This window comes from Perissodus microlepis, chromosome 18 (assembly GCF_051167445.1).
Source record: "Perissodus microlepis isolate ML-2025 ecotype Zambia chromosome 18, ASM5116744v1, whole genome shotgun sequence".
Lineage (NCBI taxonomy): Eukaryota > Metazoa > Chordata > Actinopteri > Cichliformes > Cichlidae > Perissodus > Perissodus microlepis.
In genome coordinates this window covers 26,349,064-26,357,187 of record NC_140478.1, presented here as the reverse complement: position 1 = coordinate 26,357,187, position 8,124 = coordinate 26,349,064, and the positions used below count along the sequence as shown (strand labels likewise).

Below are 8,124 nucleotides of genomic sequence, written 5' to 3'. Positions count from 1 at the left end.
CAGGAACAGGAAGTGATACTCTACCGCAGAGCGAGCGAACACCAAGTGACCTCTCCACCATTTGACCCTAGAACTCAAGAAGATGAACTGATGAACTGAAGAAGTCCAGACACTTTTCTTTCCAAGCTCCTTAGACAGTTAGCTTACTGCTAAAAAAAATAATTGCTGATCAATTCCCAACAAGCTGATTCTGTTCTTCTGCGTTTTGAGTGAAAGATGTTCAGAATCGACTTTCTGGGATGTTTTTAAAGGGTGATTGGTTGATTGATGTATGTATTGATGTATCAAGACATTTTTTTCAATCAACTTGCGATTATAACAAAAACACATGCAACCAACAGAAACAATAAACATGGATGTACTTGATTATGATATTATTATAATTATTATTTGTCTTTATTTAGGGCCTGAACATGTGTTCATGGAGCATGGAAAAGACTTACTTCTGGATATAAAAGACTCTGTTGCACTCACCGAGGGGGCAGATTTTTTCTGGAGATTTAATATCATTCACATAGTAGCTAAAAGTAATTATCTTAATTCAGTAGTGTTTGGCACATATAAAGGCAGGGCTAAGATTTTTGTACAAAATAATTCTTTGCTGTTGAAGAATGTGCAACACAGTGACAGCGGAGATTATATTGCAATAGTAAGTGGGGAACAAAACCAAAGGGTAGCTGAATACAAGGTCATAGTCCAAGGTGGGTTTCTTTTTTTTATTATAACTGTTAAATACTCATGCAGCATAGACCAGCTGTGAATCTCTTTGTGCCTGTTGTTGCTCCTCAGATCCAGTTTCTCCAGTTAACCTGACAGTGGACTCTGTGGACAGCAGTTCAAACTCCTGTAACCTCACTGTGACCTGCAGCACAGTGGATTCTCACATCAGCAGCAGGTTTAGATGTGACACCCAAAACTGCTCTCATGTAGAAAATGTTAGCTTGAAAGCCAAGCCCTGTTCTTCCACTCTCATTATTTATTTGCAGCAAGACTTCATCATCTGTAATCACAGCAACCAAGTGAGCTGGAAACACTAGACAGAAAAGATAACATCTTACTGCAAGACACTTTCAGGTAAGAATAAAAGACAATCTCACAAAGGGTAGCTGAATACAAGGTCATAGTCCAAGGTGCATGTTGATTATTATATAAGCACAGAACCACAACAAGCGGTGCAAAATTATTCATATGAAATCTTTTGTCTGCTTCTATTTATCTGAAATATAATTTCAATTACACTGTCAAAACCGATGTTAAAGACCTGGGTAGATAATGTTGATAATTAATTAAAGTTCATTCATAAATTTCTTCCCATTAGTAGTGCCGCTTTTTCGAATGGAATATACCCATTCAATTTTGGAAGAAGTATTTGCATAATATTTTTATCATGCATTGTATTCGATGTAGTGTTTTCACATGTTCTCCACCACAGATATACCACCAAATTTGTCAGTAGCTTCCTAGTGATACAAAAAGAAAGAAACTGAGAAATTAAATTAACATCAGCAGCACTTTTAAATGTGACACTGACACTCAGACCTGCTGAGAATCAGCCAAGAAAGTCACAGCCTTTGGTGCTTGATTTCAATTTATAGGTTGGAATTAAACTTAAAGAGTGGGAGCAATTCTTTTTTTTAAATAAAGATTTAGTGTTTCCAATTAAATATGTTCACAAACTTAAAAAAATACAAATAAGTACATGTGGAACATTGGCTCATAAAAATAATAACATAAATCTTGAACCTTTTTGTTAGGCTTACAAGTAGTTTGTTGACAAAAAGCAGAAAGAGTGAAAAATAATTGATTAAATTTTTAAAACTTAAAACATGGTATTGCATAAGGTCTTTCTTTGGAGCCTTTTATGCATGTACTTGCATGTATTTTGAATTAGAGTTCACTAAGTTACAAAGTAAAAAAAAATTGCTATTTAAATTCAAATTTAGACCTTAGTAGTTTTCTTTTGACCATCTTGTGCTTAATGTCACATTCTGGATCTGAATTTGTGGTGAAGTCATGGTTTTCTGTGTTGCAGGTTCAGAGACTCCTGATGGCATCTCCATCTGTCTGCTGAAGGCAGTCCTGTTCTCCATCGGTCTGATCATCATGGTGTTGGCTGTAATCAGTGTCTACCTCATAGCGAAGCATAAGAAGAAAAAATAAAAATGGACCAGACTACAAACATACATAAATATTTCACAAGAAAATTTCACAGGGCATGTATTATTAATTTATTTTTAAATCTTTTCACTTTGGAAAAATAATGCTTTACTCAATGTTGATTTTTTTTTGAGGATTTGTTCTTTAAAAAAAAAAAACATCAGCAAAAACTGTATTTATGGGTCCGATTTTGCCTAACTGTGTGTGTTTCCAGAACACGACCAGAAGAAGGCAGTGGGTTACTGTTGTGTAACATGGAGTAAGGAGAGATTAATGTCCCCCTGTCTGCACCGTGCCATCACAGCTGAGGTGGTAAAAGGACCTGATACCCAGCCTTCAGTTCAGTTCAATTTTATTTATATAGCGCCAAATCACAACAGCAGTCGCCTCAAGGCGCTTCATATTGTAAGGTACACCCTACAATAATACATACAGAAAAAACCCCAACAATTATGACCCCCTACGAGCAAGCACTTTGGCAACAGAGGGAAGGAAAAACTCCCTTTTAACGGGATGAAACCTCCAGCAGAACCAGGCTCAGGGAGGGGCGGCCATCTGCCACGACCCTTTGGGGTGAGAGAAGGAAGACAGGATAAAAGACATGCTGTGGAAGAGAGCCATATGAGGCTTATGTGTTGAAATGGTCACAGTGCTAGACAGACCTTTTCCCATTCTGATAGTAAGTAGATCATCTATAAGGTTTAAGATCAAAGATTGAAGTTTGATCTAAATGTTAGCAGAGAGATGCAGTCTGAGTAGTGAAAATGCAAATTCTAATGTTCGGAGTTTGTGTGTGTAAGCGCGAATTCATCATCGACCTGTTTGTCAAAGGAGCTTGCAAAGAAAAGCGTCTGGACTTCTTTAAGTTTACTTGAAGACGTTTCACCTCTCATCCGAGAAGCTTCTTCAGTTCTAAGGTCAAATGGTGGAGAGTCCCAGATATAAACCTAGTGGGAGTATCCCCCCACAGAGGGACAAAAGGACCCCCTGATGATCTTCTAATCGCCTGAGCCAAGGTGTGAAACTGGGTGTGGGTCCCAATCAGCCAGAGTTTTGGGTGTGTTCATTGTGAAACCTGGCCCCACCTTATCATGCGAATTCCTGAGGTCAGATGGCCCAGGATGTGAGTGGGCGTTAAGGCGTCTGGGAAGGGATCTCAAAACTGGATTATAGATGGCAGAGAGTTGGTGTCGTAAACCCCCGCCTCTGTTCAAAGATGGTCGCTCACAGTGGACATAGATGGCTTCTTTCACTCCTCTTTCAAACCATCTGTCCTCTCTGTCCAAAATGTGAACATTGGCACTCTTTCGAGGATGCCAATGTTCACATTTTGGAGTGGGGCCAGGTTTCACAATGAACACACCCGAAACTCTGGCTGATTGGGACCCACACCCAGTTTCACACCTTGGCTCAGGCGATTAGAAGATCATCAGGGGGTCCTTTTGTCCCTCTGTGGGGGGATACTCCCACTAGGTTTATATCTGGGACTCTCCACCATTTGACCTTAGAACTGAAGAAGCTTCTCGGATGAGAGGTGAAACGTCTTCAAGTAAACTTAAAGAAGTCCAGACGCTTTTCTTTGCAAGCTCCTTTGACTACGATGACCTGGATGACTGAGAACCTTCACAGACATCGACCTGTTTATTCATGTCTGACTTTAAGAGGATAAGAACTATGTCACCAACCCATCATTATACTTTTGAACAAGAAAAATAGAGTTAAATGTTGTAAAGGTTAAACACAGAATTATTATTCATATGTGATTTTGCTGATAGTTAATTATGCGCAATACTGATCAGAACATAATCTGTAAATTTAAAGATGTTTGACGCTAAAATGATGAATAAGGAAAAGTAAGAAAAGAGAATAATGATTTTAGAGACAGGCCTAACTCAGGCCTAGCTGTAGAAACAGCCTTGAGAGATATGAGTGTGAGTGTGTGAATGAGAGCATGCTAAGAACACTGAATGTCTCACTTTTAAAGTGTATGATTTAGTGAAAAGGGGGATTGTATTGAATATATTGTATTTAATGAATATGAATGACAAACGCAAAAGTTTTAAAGACACAAGTATCTGTATTAAAAGGAATTATGCTAAAGTGAATGTGCTAATGAAATCTGAACTGAATGAAGGCATGAAATGAAATGGCCTTCGCCTTAGTTAAAGTGGGTGAAAGGTCATAAATGGAAAGAATATTGAGGTCTGGCTGAAGATCAGTGAAACTTGTGTAAACATCTGATTGGTTGGCTAGATATTAGAGAGAGATAGGTGGGGCGATTGGGCACTTGATAAAGCATAAATTGCCTGGAGGTCTACTGGGTCGGTCTGCAGCAGTTCAACCCTTTGAACTGCTCATCTCGCAGTTCAAAGGGATTCCAGAAGTTCACCGCTGAAAATTCTAGCAGAGGTCCCAGGGGGAGATTGGCCAGTGGACTGAAATTGCAGACTTGGATTTGGCTCTATTTCTGCTCATCATCATCATCATTCACATGTTGAATTATAATTCTGAGAAGGTTTGGACTTCCATCATTTACCAGGTGGATCGCAGAGTCTCAAGACCAAGGTTTGCCCTGTGAATTATAACTTTGAGGAATCCTGCTTTCCTAAATATTTCCATTAACACAGAGCACTGAAGTGGAACACATTTACAGTGCTGGAACTGTCTATCTCACCACCAACCTCTCTCCCCCCAAAGATAAGAAAAAATCAGCATTAGCTTAGAGTGGGTTAATTAAATGAGTAGAATTGATGTGATTTGATTATACTTCTCTTATTTATTTTGGCTTTTGCTTAGCTCCTGCCAAGCTGCTGTAATAAATTCTGCAATTCAAGTCTAAAATGTGGATATTCTGTTTTTAACCCCTTGTGAAACAATAAAGGCGTATATATGAGTATTAATCAATATTAGTCCAAATAGCATTCAGGACCTTTAGAGGCAAGTGCTGCAGAACAAATAAACGTTAATGGGTAAAGCAACCTTTATGTTTATGTTTTTCTTATCAAGTTGAAATCAGGGTAATTTATGCCTGAGGGACAGCTTCCTAAGTAAATAAGTCGAGACCCCCCACATCTAGCTCATCTAAGGGAACACCTTGGTATTCCCAGGGCTAGTAGACAGAGGGAATCTCTCTACTGCAACTAATGATTATTTTGATTTTCAACTAATCTGCCTGATTTTTCTTTAATTAGTCAATAATTATTTCAATAACTCTTATCTCTGCTTCCTGTGGGCAAACCTCCTGTCCTAGGCTAAAGTACCTCACCTGCTCAAGTCTTCCCACCTGTGAATCACCCTGTTGTCTCATCCCACAGCAAATTAAAATTATGACCCAGGAAACATGAATTTGAAAATAATCAAATGTAATTTTAACATTACCATCAGGCTAAAAAATGAAATTAATCAAAATATTAGGTAATATAAATTAAAATGCTAGTAGTATTTAAACAAAATAATAATAATTTGAAAATAGGAAACTAAAAATGGCTAAAATAAATAAAAATAAAGTGCTTAATGCCAATTAAACTGACGTCACAGCTCAAGGGTGTCGGTGCTTTTTAGTGCTCGTGCACTGGAGTAATGCTGTCGTGGAAGTAAAGCTCCGCTTTCACAGTCTGCTTTTAATTTTGTGCGTTTTCTGTGAAATGCTTTCACATATTTTAAATTCCCCGCCTCCATTTTTTTCCGTCCTCCTGTTTTGCCGTTCGACTACGTTCTTCCTCGAGTGCAGTTTTGGCAGACGTTGGGCCTGGGCCTGAGCATCCCCAGAACACCTGGCACAGGAGTTGCACACAGGGCTTTCTAGTCAGATGCTTGAACTACTCAGTTGGCTCCCTAGGTGTGGAGGAGTAGGAGCTATACACTGAGTACCTCCCAAACTACCAAACCCCTCACCCAGTTGGCCAGGAAGAAGCCAACCACCTCTGCTTCCTCAGCGGGATCCTCCTAGTAATCCTTCCACCGCTCAATGTTGGCAGCACACCATCCACACTATGCACCACCAAAGTACCACTTTCCCCTCTGGCAGTTTCCAGAATCACTTTGACGCTTATGAAAATACTTTTTTTTCCCATTTCCTCACCAACTCAACTACAACATCAGGTGTTTAAAATAGTAATTCTGGGTAGTCTACAGGTCAATAGTACATCTGATGCAAAATATTAAGTACTCAGTACAGTTTTTTCTTTAACCTATTCTCAAGTTTAACGCTCACACACTAAATTCTTCGATAGTATAGGATACACTTTACTACTACACTTCTTTTTAAATGTTTTTTTTAAGACAATCTGTTTGAATTTTTATTCAAAGTAAGGCCCACACATTAAAATTGACAACAGAAGATATCACTTCTGCATGAACTTTTCCTGCTGTTTTGTGTGTTAGTAAGACGAGACTCAGCTTTTCCTGTGAAAAAACATGCCCTTTTAGATGCATATTGAAGTACTAGTACTTTTTTGTGCACTTACATTTAAAACTCTTTCCTTAACAATGATTTCAGTTCTTTCCAACAATTATTAACTGGTGCCAAAGGGCTCTGAGAGGAAATTATAGAGGAGATGTTTTTGTGTTTGTTTTTGCGCTGACAGTCTGTGACAAGGAAACAAAGTTGTGAAAAGAGGTGGGCTTTGTGGGTTCCATCATTGCTGTAAACAGAAGTAACACACTGATGGCTTTGATGGTGTTGCATTAAGCTTAAGACTATACAATGTTTTTCTTGGTGGTACTGGCGCTGCTGTTCTGCACTGAGGCACAAGGTATGAAAAGAAATCTGCCTGATCATTTACACAAAAAGCAATGAGACATGTTTTGTTGCTGGTGTGTTATTTCCTGTTACGTTTTGTTTTATTGTGATCAGCAAACTGAACACCAGGAACAACAGTGGCAAACAGGAAAAGAGCAAACCTTTTATTTTATAGTAGTTGTTATTTTTTGATTAGTAATGAATATGTGTCATCTGTAATCATGTACCATTCTATTAGAGCAGTATGGAAGAAGAGGTTAGTAGCACGAGTGGCTTTGTTTAATATTAAAGTCTTAAAGTACATCGTGATTGCATTCGATGTGCTTCTTTCGGAGTCTGAAGACGGTTTGTCAAAGTAGTTAATGGAAGTAAAGGTTCTTACCTGTTACTGCCAACAATAATGCCAAAGTAGTGTGCTATGAAGCAAGATTAATAGGTCAGTGACGTGACCCAGAATTTTCAGTTTGAAAAGGTGGTTGTATTTGTTCCTGGATATGTTCACTATGGTCACCTGCTCTCGAGCTCCTTATGTTCTAAGTTTTAGTTTGAAATCCTGGTGAAATGCTGTGTTTTCACTCATTCTAAAAATGTAATTTTCCGTATTCTCCTGGTGTGACACAATATAGATTATAGATTCTCTACTGGAGTATGTTTTATTCATGAAACCTCGAGAAACGTATCCTGTTAACGCCACAAAAACAAGCCCTACTATAGTTACCATAGCACAAACAAAAATAATTTATATTAATTTGGTCATAATGAAAATATACTGTATGACTCTGTCATTTTTCACTGTTGGAGCTGGAACCAATATAGCACAGATTATACAAAAGTGATTTAAACACCTCTCATTGGGCTATGGGACTGCTCAATGGATCAAAGTTTCAGAACTCATCGAAGATAAATGGTGTGGTAGAATATATAATGTTACTAATAATAACTAATGAATTCTCAAGACTCTCAAATCACAAAGCAGCACTTTTAAATATGACAGAATGTAGAAAAAGATCTTTATATTCTGACACATCTCAAAATTTAAATATCATTAAAAAGTCATTTTTGTTCATGGTTTCATTCAAAAAGGTTAACTTTTGTGTATTCTCAATTCATTGTGCATGTATTATTTCAAGCCTTTGTTTTCATTTTCATTATTGTATCTGATAAAAGTAAGGAATCCCAGGTGAACATGACATGATTCTGACAACACATTTTGTTTTTCTGTTCTT

At 38.0% G+C, this 8,124-nt stretch overlaps 1 pseudogene; it reads left to right on the top strand.

Annotated features, from left to right (window-relative positions):
• Nucleotides 1–352: 352 nt before the first annotated feature.
• LOC146368029 (uncharacterized) lies at nucleotides 353–2,160 on the top strand (annotated as a pseudogene).
• Nucleotides 2,161–8,124: the final 5,964 nt, after the last annotated feature.